Raw genomic sequence first — 14,748 nt, forward strand, 5'->3', positions numbered from 1 at the left:
GATATTTTGGGTGATAAACATTAATTTATTATCTATAGTAGCGTAGTTTAAAGCAGCTTCTCTTGTATAATATTCACAATTATGCTGGCTTGTTTCTTTCAATCCCAGGGTCTAAATCAAATATTTTTTGAGTGGATTCAAACCTGTGGAAATATGGATATTTTTTTGATAGGGAATACACTGCTAAAAATTTAATGGATATACGAAAATTATTTTTTGAAAAATATTAACATCTGATAATCAGGTATCTTGGTATCCTGGGACCATTATTATTCATAATCTGCACCTCAGATATACTTAAATCATGAAAGTACTGTAAACTGAGAGCTTTTGCTGATGATACCCAGGTTTATCTTCGCTTCAATCATCAGGATTATTTGCATGCATCTTCTTTAATAAACCATGAACTGAATTTACTTAACCAGCTTTGTTCTTGCCATAATCTAAAACTTAACCCTCTTAAATCCAATGTTATGATTTTTGGACCTGATAAAGATTTTCTTAAAAATAATTTAAATATCTTATTAAATTATGTTTTTTTTCCCAAAATGAATCGTGCAAAAAAATTAGGCATTGTCTTGGATACTGAGTTGAGGTTTCGCGAATATGTTAAATTGTTAATTCGGAAGTCATTTTTATCATTAAAAATTTTATATAATAGTCGTCAGGTTCTTAGTTTTCATTTGAGGAAAATGCTTTGTGAATCCCTGCTCCTGTCCAACTTCAACTACTGTGATTTCATTTAAATCCTTGCTTAGACATTGCAGATAAAAAACGTATTCAGAAAGTTCAAAATACTTGCTCATGGCTAATATTTGGATTACGAAAATAATACGATCACATTTCACACACATTTAACCCTACACTTATTTCCGACTCTGCTACACAGGGGTACAACCGTACCCCAAATAAAACACGTCATATTTTAGAAAAACGAAAAATTTATTCACTTATAGAAAAATAATAACTTAAACGGAGTCTCTAAGAACACTTTTAACGCACATCCATAATAAAATGTTCATGCGGCACATACTGAGCATATTTTTTTTGGTGTTGCAAACACACGAACTTTTTGCATACAGCACAGCTTACTCTCGATTTTTGATCCTCTCTTCTGGGACAAAGCACACACCTACCCACTGTTGTTGTAAGCCTAGTAGGTACTTCTTCTGAAGTGGTTATCTCGAGGACCCTACATATAGTTTCACGGAGTTCGCGCCTCAAAGTTAGAGCTTCCAAACGACTCATCATGTGCGGTCTGATCAGGTCAAGGGCAAGCTTCTTGAGGTATTCTCTCCTGTGCTTTACAATTACTTTATTCACTTCACCAGAGCCACGCAAAAGAATCATTGAATTATATCCCAGAATATCCAACAAATTATAGAACAGACATAATGGCCAGCGACGTATTTTTCTACCAGTAGGTAGAATAAGTGTGGCACAACTCGTCTAAAGTATCCACTCCTCCTTTTGTACAATTATAAAATTGAATAATTTCTGGTAACTTGGTCGTAAATGGCTCATCACCTTTTTCGTGCATTGTCGAAAGCATAATTACTGCTTTTTTAGCACTCTTGGGTGGACAGTATGATAACAGTGTCAGATGTCCACTGTAGCAAAACATGGCAGAATTTTGGTTCCTTTCTTTGAGTTCCAAAAACGACTCAGGAATTTCTTGTTTATTTCTTCTCACAGTACCAACAATGGTAATTTTCCTCTCCAAAAGATGTTTCGCGGTCTCAAATTCCTGTGTCTTTATCAAATAGTTCCTTGGTCAAAACTCCGACCATTTTCATAACACCGGCATAATAAAATAGCCCAAGAGGGTCTCTTACCTACTGGCGTAATAACAGGTGCATCAGTATCTTGGTCATCGTTCTTATTTGAATATTTCAATCGTTGAACTTGGATCTCGTTATTAGTATATTGGGTAATTTTATCGAGATTTTCTTGAGTGAAACATAATTTCCAAGCTTCAGTTCCCGATGTTATATGTTTTGCTTCGTTTTTGTTTCCAGGTAAATGCAAAACCAGATTTCGTTTTGGTGTACGATGAATTGCGCCTTTCATATACCTGACCACATAAACCCATTTTTACCCCTTAATTTGGTAGGCGCTGGTAAAATTTGCACCATATCTCTGTTGATCGCCTGTATTTCTGCCAATGGTATATTGTCATCTTTCGAATCTGTATCAGATGGAAAGGTATCCTGAGTCTGTTCTGGTGCCATAAAAGAATTAAGATTGATTTGATTGTCGCGTATTTCATCCTCTTCTGGCTCCTCTCTAAAATCAGGTATAACGGCATCTTCCTCCTCGCTGTCATCCGAAAAACTGTCTGAATCAGATTCATAGAGAATGCGATGAATTTCTCCGACATCTTCAGGCTTTGTTAGGTCGAAGAACTTTTTCTGCCCAGCCATTATTCGTGCAGCATAACAAAGAAAATCAATAATAACTTAAAAATTAAAGAAAAATATAATAACTTAAACAAAAACTAAAATATTTTCAAAGTATTATAGACATATTTTAGAAATATTTTTCAAAAAAAAGATACTTACTCAAACAATAATAATCACCAAAATCTACTGAGAAGCGAAATAATCACAGAGTATATTTAACCTAAACTGCTACACTGGGGTACGCGCTAACCCCAAATATCACAAATCTCGAAAAGAAAAAACCGTGTGCCAATGTCAATTGTCGCACGCGAACTGATTTGCCGCGTCTTGAAACTAATAAGACGTCGGCGTTCGTTCCCCCGCCCACTTCCATTTAACTTGAGATATGATTAATGATGGGGTACAAATGTACTCCAAGTAGCATTCCAGGGTTAAAGAGCTTAACTGGTTGAGGCAGAGGCAGAGGTTAACAGGCGCAGAGATTTTTTTATTTAAAGTTTTATTAATCCCCTTCCCTCCACTTTGCGGAAAAAAATTGTTCTTCGTTCAAACGTTCACACAAGAGTGATCCGATTTCCTGAGAGGATGACACTTCCTCGTCATTTGACTGCCATGTTTCAACGTTCTTTTACGTACAATTCCATTAAACTCTACAATAACCTACCAACTGAATTGTCAACTTTAGATCAGAAGTCATTTAAATCAAAGTTTAAGAAATATATTTTACATTTAACCTTCAACCCGTAATTTAGGCCTTTTAATTAGATAAATTTAATAGAGTTAATCTTTATATTGTAGCTTAAGTTTATGACCGTTGAGTAGGGTTCAGTAGAGTAGCTGTCTTAGCTAGACTGCGCTCTATTTCTCGGGTACTTAATTATAGAATGTTATTATTGTTAACTACATCTGTAAATTTTGAATAAAAGACATTTATTATTATTATTATTATAACTCATGAAATTTAAGTACCTTTCTTATTGATTCATGCCAATATAACAAATTTTCTAAAATGTGGCTTTCATCATATCATTCGACCTGAATCTTTCTATTTCAGATTTTAGGCGTGTATCTCAGCCTGTCGAAGAGGTCACCCTGTATACACTTTCCATTATAATGATGGCTACTTGTATTTTCTTATGAGCGCTATATTGTAGTTTTGCAATTTTAAATAGCCCTTTTAATTACCTTTCCAACAGTGTATCACACTTTCATTTCCAAAACGTGATTTTGGTAAGAGCTCCGTGAGCGCAAGAGATATAGGTATATATCATACAGGTGATCCGAAATCCTTATTCAAAATACAATATACTTCATTAAAAAGGTAATTAAAGGACTATTCAAAACTGCAAATGGCCAATATAGCACTGACAAGAAAAAATAAAGTTGATGATGGCTCTCTAAACACAGAGCATTGTATTCTAAATTTAAAAGTGTCATAGTATAGGGGAGAAAAAGTCACAATAATGTATGCATTAAATAAATAATTTTATTATATATTTTCAAATAACGTCAGAAAAAATGTAAAATGATTTTTCCAAATTTCAGTTTTTTCCCAAAATTTAGGAAGTATTGGAAATTTATAATATTCCATTATAAAAGAAAACTACATATTATGCAACTTTCCTCTAATTATGCCGTATCTTCTATCGTTTCCGAGATCCATATACTGCCCCTTCTTATTTTGGACATATTTTATAGACAAAATTTTAATTTTTTTACCAATTAATAATTAAGGATTAACTTGTATTGCAATCTAAAAAGTAGCCTATTTTCTATATTTTATCAAGTTTTAATTTTATGTTAATTTCAGTTAAATGTATTTATTTTTCAAGATTTTTCATCCAAAAAAGTTGTACTTTAGAGATCTCACTACGCTCCACAATTTTTCAGATATTAAACCACATGACAATAATATGCTGGGTTACTTTTTACAAAGAATTGTTGACTAAGAAGTTATATTACCCATAGATTACCATTCAGTTATATTACCCATTCATAAACTTATGAATTTTTTAAATTGTTTTTTATATTTGCGTGAAACCTACTTATATCTTAACATTTGTCCCACAATTTTTTGCATAATATTAGTTTTTAGTAAATTAAGTGCAACAGGGTTGTTTTTATTTAAAAACTTGACAATCTTGAATACAGGATGAAGAAAACATCATGTTTGTTGTTGGAATTATATAACTTGTATTAAACTTATTTGGTAATTTTGTAAAAAATAAATAATTCAAGCTTCCTATATATTTTTGTCTCAAAAAAAGGTTTTGGTAAAGAATAAAAAAGTAAATAATTATTTGTTTGGTAAAATTTAACTTGTGAAAAATTTCAGCGCACCTCCTCCACAGATGACAGATGTAAAAAGCTCCGCACTATGCGCTATTTACATCTGTGCCTCCACAATAAATCGTTCTTGGATTTGCCGCTTGGCGGCAGCACCACTCGGTAAACGGAACTGAACAGTAATCGATAGTCGACCGAGTACATTTTAAAAGACAGGATTGAGTATCCGGCTAGGCTATTTTGTCCTACTCTTTGAGACTCTCGCTCAAATAAAAGGATAAAAGTGATTATAACTATATTTTTGTGTTTTGTGATTATAATCGTCGCGTGCTTCGCTCCTTTCCTTGTCGGTCGCCAGTCGTTTCAGCCATTTTAAAAGGAACATGCAGTATTGCCAGATCAGTTTTAAGGTTAAGCAGTAGATTATCAGAAAAAAACAGTTGGTTCAAAAAATTGTTTTATTTCATTAAAAAAGGAAAACATAGTTTTCTCACAAAATTAATGACTAGGCACAAATATATAATAAAAATAACCAATGTAAAGCCAATATATTAACTAATTAAGTATAATAAATAATAACAATAATACATTTCATTTAAACCTGATGAATATAGAATTGTTATTGACTTGTAGTGAGTAAATCAAGAATTAGACATTATTCAGCATTTGTCAACTGAGCATAATTTAACATTAAACTCTTCTAAATCTAACGTAATGTTATTTGCAAATAAAAAAAATCAGTATTTCTAAAGAATAATATTAATATTTCTATTAATCAAGTGCCACTTAACTTTGTTGAGGTGACTCGTAACTTGGGCTTGATAATGGACTCTCAGCTAAGATTTGGACATCACGTTGCAGACATGAGAAAAAAAGCATTTTACAACTTAAAACTGCTTTACGCAAATCGTAAATATCTCAATAAAAATCTTGCAAAAATGCTTCTGAATCACTAGTACTATCAAGATTCAACTATTGTGATTTTATTTACTTTCCATGTCTTACTTATCTTGAAAAAAATAACATACAAGTCATGCAAAATGCCTGTTGCAGACTGATATTTGGCTTGAGTAGACGTGATCATATATCACAAAGATTAACCAGCTTAAATGGCTCAGAACGGAAAATCGTTGGAGACTTAATTTGGGTAGTTTTTTACATAAGATCATGAATTTATCAATAAATAGTACTCAGTTAGATTGTCTTTTTCTTACTAGGTCTGCAGTTCACAATATTAACATTAGGCGCAAACATAAATACACAATTCCGTACTTCCGTTTTTAGAAAATCGTTTGCGTATAATTCAATTACTTTGCTTAACTTATTACCTGAAAACATGAAGTCTTTCAACATTTTAAAGTTTAAATATAAACTTAGAGAAATTTTATTTGCTGAACAACTTGGCTAAAATAAAAGTTTTTTTTCTTTAATTTCTCAAAGCTTTAACTGACTGTTAACATTATTTGGATAATATGATTCGATAATTATGTTTCTATTGCCATCAAAATAAAAATAAAAGAAAAAGGAAGGAAAAAAAAGGGGAAAAAAAAGGAAAAAATGAAAATAAAAAAATTTAAAAATTGTGATTATTATTTTTTCTTTTTTACAATGGTGAAATGTGCTTTAAAATATTATTAGGTTAGCTAGTGTAAGGGTACCTGTATTTTTCTGTTTTTTTTTTGAATGTGTGTATTTTATCTAATAATAAGTTTTTTATAAGATTGTTTCTATTCTTCTCAATTTTTGTGGTTAAGTAGAATAGCAGTGTTGCTAGACTTCGCCATAAATTTGTATAGTTTTTCAAATAAAGGCCAGATTTATTTATTTATTTATTTTATTTACCAGCCAGGCTTTAGTTTTGTCACTTTCTTCTTTAAAATCACGATACTTTTATTAAATCCTTTTTACGGACAAGCGAGCTTCACCAGACGAAGTGTGTTTGATTGGCAAAATAATCGTACGTGAGAACAGCAAAATCCACATTTAACCAGGTAACGCCCTTTTTCCAAGGAATTTTCTATTAATATCTGGTGTGGCATAATGTGAGTTAATTATTGGACCTTTTGAGTTCCCCGCAAGTATTAATGGTAAGCAGTATTTGCATTTCTGTAGATGTATGGTTGCCTCACATGGTTTGGTTGTGGCAGTAAATTTTCATGACCTCCCCGTAGCCCGGATCTTAATTCTTTGAATTTTTTGGAATGTGTATTTTATTTTATTCATTATTGTGTTAGTGTTAAACCTTTTTTTAACTGTGCTAACAAGCGGTAAACTTACGTGCTATCCAGGTCGTGATAAATATTGTTAAAAATTAAATGCTTACGAACCCGATGGTCGCTGGTTCAATTCTCGACCAAGTCATATTTCAGTTTTTATTTTTTGTTTTATTTCCGTTCTCCCGTTCAACTTAACCTTATTCTGCTTGTTTTGTTTACTTTTATTTTATTTAATTTTAAAACCAGATTTAATGTGAACGTCAGCAATATTTTTTTTATGTTTTTATTTTTTGTTTTAACTTAAATGTTTCTGGTGTTAAACGAATAGCTTTACCGGTAAGTCGTATCTCATCATTGTAATTCGTGTCTATGCATTGTTATTTTTTTATACTAGGGTTGCTTTCTGCTTTTAGATCTGATGATGCCTTAGGGCGAAACACGTGTAATAGATTTTTAAAAAATAAACATAATCTGAGACCATTGACTTTGTGTCCCTCCAATCTCTGAATTTTTATTTTTAAGAGATCTCTTTGAGAAAAATGGACTACTTTTTTGAATTTGAGAATGCCAGTCAGGCTAAACTAGTCTAGCTCTACAGAAGCAACCTCTTTACACTGAAAAATCTGCTACTGAAAGTATGGTTCCTTTAACAATACCTTTCGTTCAAGTTAACACCAAGATTTGTCAATATCCGTTGCAAAACTTACAACAGATCATCCGAAATCGTATATGTCGCAGAACCAACCAAGAAGACCCCATAACTAACACCACACAAACGTTAAAAATATAAACAAACTTTGTTATTTGTATATTACATGTTTCTAAAATTTAGAATAAAAATAATAACGCTAGGTTGCGGTTCCATAAAAGTACGACTGTCTTGCCCTTAAATAAGCATATATTCTGCAGGTGATTTGAAATCATTAATGAAGCCTATATATAGTACATTGGTTCTTTTCGATATGCTTAAGAAATTATTTCTAAAATGAGGCAGAAATTTGACAAAATGTTAATAAAAATAATTTCATTTTAATTTAATGCTAAGATAAATACGCCAATTAGTTAATCCCATATTTAGGTTGTTATAAACTTAAAAGTAATATCACTATAGAGTCATAGTTATGTTTTGAAAAAATCCCCATAAAGCCAAAAAAAATTACTCTAAAGAATTTAGGATTTTCTATACTAAACAAAAAGAAGTAAAAAAATAAATAAATTATACAAATTATTCCCTCATACATATCCATATAGTGGTATTTTTCTTGGTACAATACAATCCACGGTATCTAATTTATAGGTTTGGATAATTGAATTTAATTGAACTTGGCAGTCTTAAAAAGTTCCTACATAAACGTCAACAAAAAAAACAAATAAACAGAAGAACTGAAAAGAGAACTATTCACCAAAAGACGTACTAAAAAGATTGATACAAACCAGATTTTCTTAGATATGCTTTGAAACATTTTACTTGCACCGCACACTTAGAGAACATTAGTTGTTTATTGACGAAGCTAATTTCTCCCGAAAGGCAATCATTAACCACCATAATAACCACATTTGTATGTTATGAGTATACAAATGTGGTTATTATGGTATGGGTTGGAATCATTCGAGATGACCTTATTGGCTCACATTTTCTATCACAGAGATTGAATGGGGAAACATACTTGTTTTCTCCAAGACATACTTTCAGGACTTCTTAAGGCGTTACCCCTAGATGTTAGAAGCATAATGTGGTTTATGCACGATGGGGCTGCTGCCCATTTTAGTTTATTAGAACGTCGTTATTTAGACTAAACATATACAAATCGTTAGATAGGCCGAGGCGGTCCTCAGTGTTGGCCTCCTGGGTCACCAGATATAAATTCACTAGATTTTACCACATGGGGTCATTTAAAAACTTTGGTCTACAGAATTCTGGTACTGGATATTGATGACTTGGGAAATCGAATCATTAATTCATGTGCCGTAATTCTCCTGGAATTTTTAATCGGATTTGTCGACGTATAGACTCTTGCATAATGACACAGGGTGGTCATTTTAAACATTTTTTATAATTTATTTTTCTTTCATTTGGTTTAACACAAAAATTAGTATCACATCTAATCATTAATAATAAACACGTATTACATTTAGATAGGTGGATTTTATTTTTTTAATCGAATACGCAACCTTATACAAAAGAAACTCAAGAGATCAAATTTGCTCAGAATTAAATAAGAATTACAAAAACAAAAAAAAATCAAACAAAAAGTGGCGTACCATATTTTTCATCAAAAATATTTAGTTTTAACCTTACACGAACGTCACTGGTACAAATAAAAAAAATTAGTGAGCCTCAGAAAATGTTTTTTGATGCATAGAAAATGCATACCAAATTTTATTAAAATATCTACAAAGGTTTTACAGTTATTATGAAAAAAAACATATTTTTCATCAATCTTTACCACCCGGTATCTCAAAAGTTACGCCTTTTAGGACATACGTTCATACAAAGATTCTTTTTTAAAATTTATCCAAGAATGAGCACCTGAATTTTTTCGCATCAATTTATTTACAACCTGTATATTGCTGCAAAAAAGTAAAAAGGCCAAAGGAGAAAAATTGTTTCTAAAGATAAAGCTCAAGTAAAAAAAACAACAAAAAAGTCTGCCGACTATACGAGCTCCGGAGAAGCCGAAAAAAAAATAAAGAAAACGAGGTAGGTAATATACTATGCGTTTATTGCGAAGAAAAATACCCCATGTCCACAAACATTGATGGCTGGGTAAAATGTATGTCTTGCGAAAACTGGGCCTATGAAGGTTATATAGGATGGTTAGATGAGGACTTGAACGACTTCCAATGCGACACGTGTCTAAAAGCACTTTCAATCAAACTTTAAAGTATACCCAATTTTGCCCCACATGTCATACGGTTTAACCATATTCTTCAACATTTTTTTAAAGTTAATTTTCAATTACCCGAGGTTTTGTTGTAATGTTTTGTAGGTTAAGTTTGTGTATTAATGTTTAAAGTTTGTAGTTCACCAGTTTTTGGTTATAAATAAAAAATATTTAACGAGATACAATAGGTTTTCCTTGGCTACCCGGCTTTGCCTCGCCTACCCCTAAACGTGGGTAAATCTCGCCAAAACAGGCGTTTTTTACTTACTAATCCATAGGCGCATGCGCCTTATTTCGGTACAAATAGGTATCACAAGAAAAAAGTTTAATATATGTATATACACAATATCAAGCCCAGCTCTACCGATTTTGAGGTTCAAGATCAATCATCGCGCGCCGGACACTCGCACTGCATAGGCTACTCATTTATTTGTGTGTCATGGCCTTAGAGTATGGAAACCCGCTTTTGCTAAAGGAGATGCTGCCAGGTATACTCGCCCGTACATCGACGTGAAACTCTGAGCTGGGCTGGGATTCTAAAATCACGATTCGACACGATTACTCGATATGACTGATTCTAAATAAAATTTTCAATCGTGAGCGTCTTGCGGATTGCCTAGTTTTTAACGATTTGTCGACGACACGCTTGGGTATATCGTATACACCAGACGATATAGCTTCTTCCTTTTTTAATACGTGCATAATGTGACAGCATCCTTTTTTAAACGTATTTGTTTCATTTATTGTTTAACAATAGTCATACCAGGTTTTCATTAGTATATCAAGAAGCTTTCTTAAACACAACAACTAATAGATTTAATTCGACCCTATTTTCCACAACTTTCTGTTAATAATAGAGGCAGAGGAAGTAGAGGTATAATTGAATGGGCAGTTTTAGTATGTCAAGATTTTATGCCACAGATTATTACCAAAGAAGCATTGGACAAGATTTTAAATTTGCAATTAGCGAAACTACTGCAAGTCGTTGAATTCATAAAATTACTGAAATTATTGACAATCACTTTGCTGACCGATTAATTTTTCAAATATAAGAGATGAGAGAAATTAATAAATTAACATTTATAGAGAGATCTAATTTCCCTGGTATTATAGGTCTTATTGATTGCACCCATGTTGCCATATTAAAACCTAAGGTGGATGAACACAAGTTTTTGTGATTTTCCATGAACTGAATTATTATTTTCCAATTGATAGTGGTGGTTTTAAACATTTTTTTATTTTAAAGAAATAATATAGGCATATATTTAAATAAAAAAACACGAAGGTGAAAAAAATTTAAGAAAATAAATGAAAATTCTTAGTGTTTACTGTTTATCAATAAAAAAGACAATTGACATTTCCATCTGTCAAATATTAGGGAAAATAACAAATATTTACCAAGAAACCTAAATCAAATCGAATAAAACGAGTTTAGCCGACGACTGAAATTTAGAATCACCCTTGTCGTCACGACTCAGTCGCGATCGAATTCGAAGTCGTGATCGTATCGAGATCGAGTCGTGATTTTAGAATCCCAGCCCTGGGATTCTAAAATCACGACTCGATCTCGATACGATCACGACTTCGAATTCGATCGACTCAGTCGTGACGACAAGGGTGATTCTAAATTTCAATCGTCGGCTAAACTCGTTTTATTCGATTTGATTTAGGTTTCTTATATTTGTTATTTTCCCTAATATTTGACAGATGGAAACGTCAATTGTCTTTTCTATTGATAAACAGTCAACACTAAGAATTTTAATTTAAATTTTTTTCGCCTTTATGTTTTTATATTTAAATATATGCCTATATTATTTGTTTAAAATAAAAAATTGTCGTTTAAAACCACCACTATCCATTGGAAAATAATAATTCAATTTATGGAAAATCACAAAAACTTGTTGTGTTCATCCACTGTTGGTTTTAATATGGACCTATATCAATAGAACCTATAACACCAGGAAAAATTAGATCTCTCGAAAAATTCATCCATTATCCCAAAGATGCAGGTCATACACTTTTACAAAAGGTAAAAACACAAAATCTACAGCATCACAAATATATATAATTGTGTTTAAATACATATTTGTGATGCTGTAGATTTTGTGTTTTTACCTTTTATAAAAAAAAATTGTATCTCTCTATAAATGTTAATTTATTAATTTCTCTCATCTCTTATATTTGAAAAATTAATCGGTCAGCAAGGTGATTGTCAATAATTTCAGTAATTTTGTGGATCTAATGACTTGTAGTAGTTTCGCTAATTTCAAATTTAAAATCTTATCCAATGCTTCTTTGGTGATAATCTGTGGCATAAAATATTGACATACTAAAACTGCCCATTCAATGATAACTCTACTTCCTCTGCCTCTATTATTAACAGAAAGTTGTGGAAAATAGGGTCGAATTAAATCTATTAGTTGTGTTTAAGAAAGCTTCTTGATATACTAATGAAAACCTGGTATGACTGTTGGTAAACAATAAATGAAACAAATACGTTTAAAAAAGGATGCTGTCACATTATGCACGTATTAAAAAAGGAAGAAGCTATATCGTGTGGTGTATACGATATATCCAAGCGTGTCGTCGACAAATCGTTAGAAACTAGGCAGTCCGCAAGACACTCACGACTGAAAATTTTATTTAGAATCACTCATATCGAGTAATCGTATGGAATCGTGATTTTAGAATCCCAGCCCTACTTAATCTAAATTGAAGTGTGACCGTTGAAAAGTTTAAAATCGGGAATTTTACATTCACTGGATAAGCAGATTTATACCTGGCTTAAGGCGCTCGCGCTGCTGAATTTACCAAGAACGCTTACCAAGTCGGTGACTATTTGCACGTTTGAATTCAAGATTGTGAGAGACCGGATTATTACTGGTAAGATTTGTTAATAAAGTGTTATTTATCCGACTTGTTTATGGCAACGAAACATTTAATTTGCAGAAGCCTCATAATGTGGGGGAAGACCACGCACAGTGCGTGTACCAGGCATGAAAGAGGAAATCTTTTAGTACCCGAGCTGTAGGGCACTTGTTGCGAATAAACCATGTTTGGGTATGGGAGGTTTTAACCAAACAACAACTCCATCTATTTTATTTTTGATGAGGTGCACGCAATTCGGCCTAAGAATTATCCCCGTCGGGTAGAATTCGCTCAATGGATTTTACAGCAAACGAGGCTTGGCAGCAAATTTCTGACCTTAGTGAAGGTTTTGGATGAGGCCGCCTTTACCCGCGAAGGGATTTTCAACAGCCCCAATAGCCACGCTTGGGCTGAAAAGAACCCTCACGCTATGCACCTGTGTGGTTTTCAACAAAAATTTGTCGTAAATGTTTGGGCAGGACTTGTTTATAATATTCTGGCTCGTATCTCTTCCACCATGACTAAACGGAGAAATTTCCTTGACGTACAATAATAATGTCATTAAACAGATTATACCTATCTCAACAAATATGGTTGAGAAAGAGAGAAGGATAAAAGAAAACAAATTACATTGAATAAATAATTAAAATCTTAGAGTAATAAAAATACATACATCGGCTATTCTTGAAGTTCACATTTTTGTTTAATATTTTTCGTTTAATAATTACCTATTTCTACTATTTATGCTATTCTTGGTAGTTGGTTACTAGTAAAACCAGATCTAGTACTCCTAGGAGTAAGAGTAGATATTTTCTGCTGTTTACATACTTTGGGTTTTACTCCTGGCTTTGTGTTCACTTTCATTTTTACTGGTTTGCTTTGCATTTCTTGAATATCTTGGTCAACAAAAACGGCTTCGACTTCACTATTGCTTGAACTCTTACTTGTGTTTGGAAAAAGACGCTGTTTATCTATAATTGGCTCCAAAAATGTATCCTTGTTTATATTTTGAAGAGTGTCAATTGTTTGTTGTCTGTGTATTCGTCTTTACAATTTTATTTTAGTATAAGCTTATCTTTGATATTTTTTTTGACGTTCCTAAGAACTTAATAAACAAACTATTGGCAGTTTGTTTATTTGCAACATCTCTGATGCAACGATGCCAAATGCTTATATAGAAATGACAAAAAAACCCTTTATAATATCATAAACATTTGTCACTTATTTTGACAGACACAAAAAATGATCTTTGATGTTCCCCTTTAATAAAATATGAAGCATTTTTTTAAATAAAATATGATAAGATACTCTATAAAGAAGTCAATATTCAAAGTGAAATTAATGTAGATCACGTATATTAGAGAAAAGGGCAACAACATCGCAACGCCGTTCGATCTTATTGTTGATCTTATCAACTCAAGGAATCTTCACCAGTAACGTCGTCATAATAAATATTTACATTCTCAATACTTATTAATAATAGATTATGGAATTTTCAGAGCAAAAATTATTTATAATACAAACAAAAAAGATCAGTCCTGTTAATATTGATTTTTTATTCTTTATAGCATATTAATAAATAAGTATTTTCAATTTTTTTTAATTATAAAGATTCTTGTATTTCAAACACACTTCATATTCATGTTTTTATTTAGGTTTATTTCTATGATTTCCTATTTTATGTTAATCATGACTCTTCTTTCTTGACATGACGTTATGACAATATTGATATTTACTTGCAAAAAGATCGGCTTGAATCGCCTTTTTTTCATAGTATGGCACAAACGACACAAGCTTTTATCATCGTAACAGTTGAGACTTTTTTCTTTTTTTAACCAAAAACTAAAGAAGAAACACAGAACTTTACAAATGCGAAATGTAAACACAAACCCATTTGACAAGATGAAATTGCGCGCATCACTGATCTTTGCTTGCAGTGTTGCCACTCCAAATTTTTTAGAAGCGGTTTTAGGAATAAAAATGTAATTTTTTTGGTTTGAAGATGACAATTTCACTCTTAGAATAGGTTATATTTATTTCTACTTTTAATTTTTAATCCAAAATCGATAAAAAAAATAAAGAAAATTAATG

Source organism: Anthonomus grandis, chromosome 16, assembly GCF_022605725.1.
Source record: "Anthonomus grandis grandis chromosome 16, icAntGran1.3, whole genome shotgun sequence".
NCBI lineage: Eukaryota > Metazoa > Arthropoda > Insecta > Coleoptera > Curculionidae > Anthonomus > Anthonomus grandis.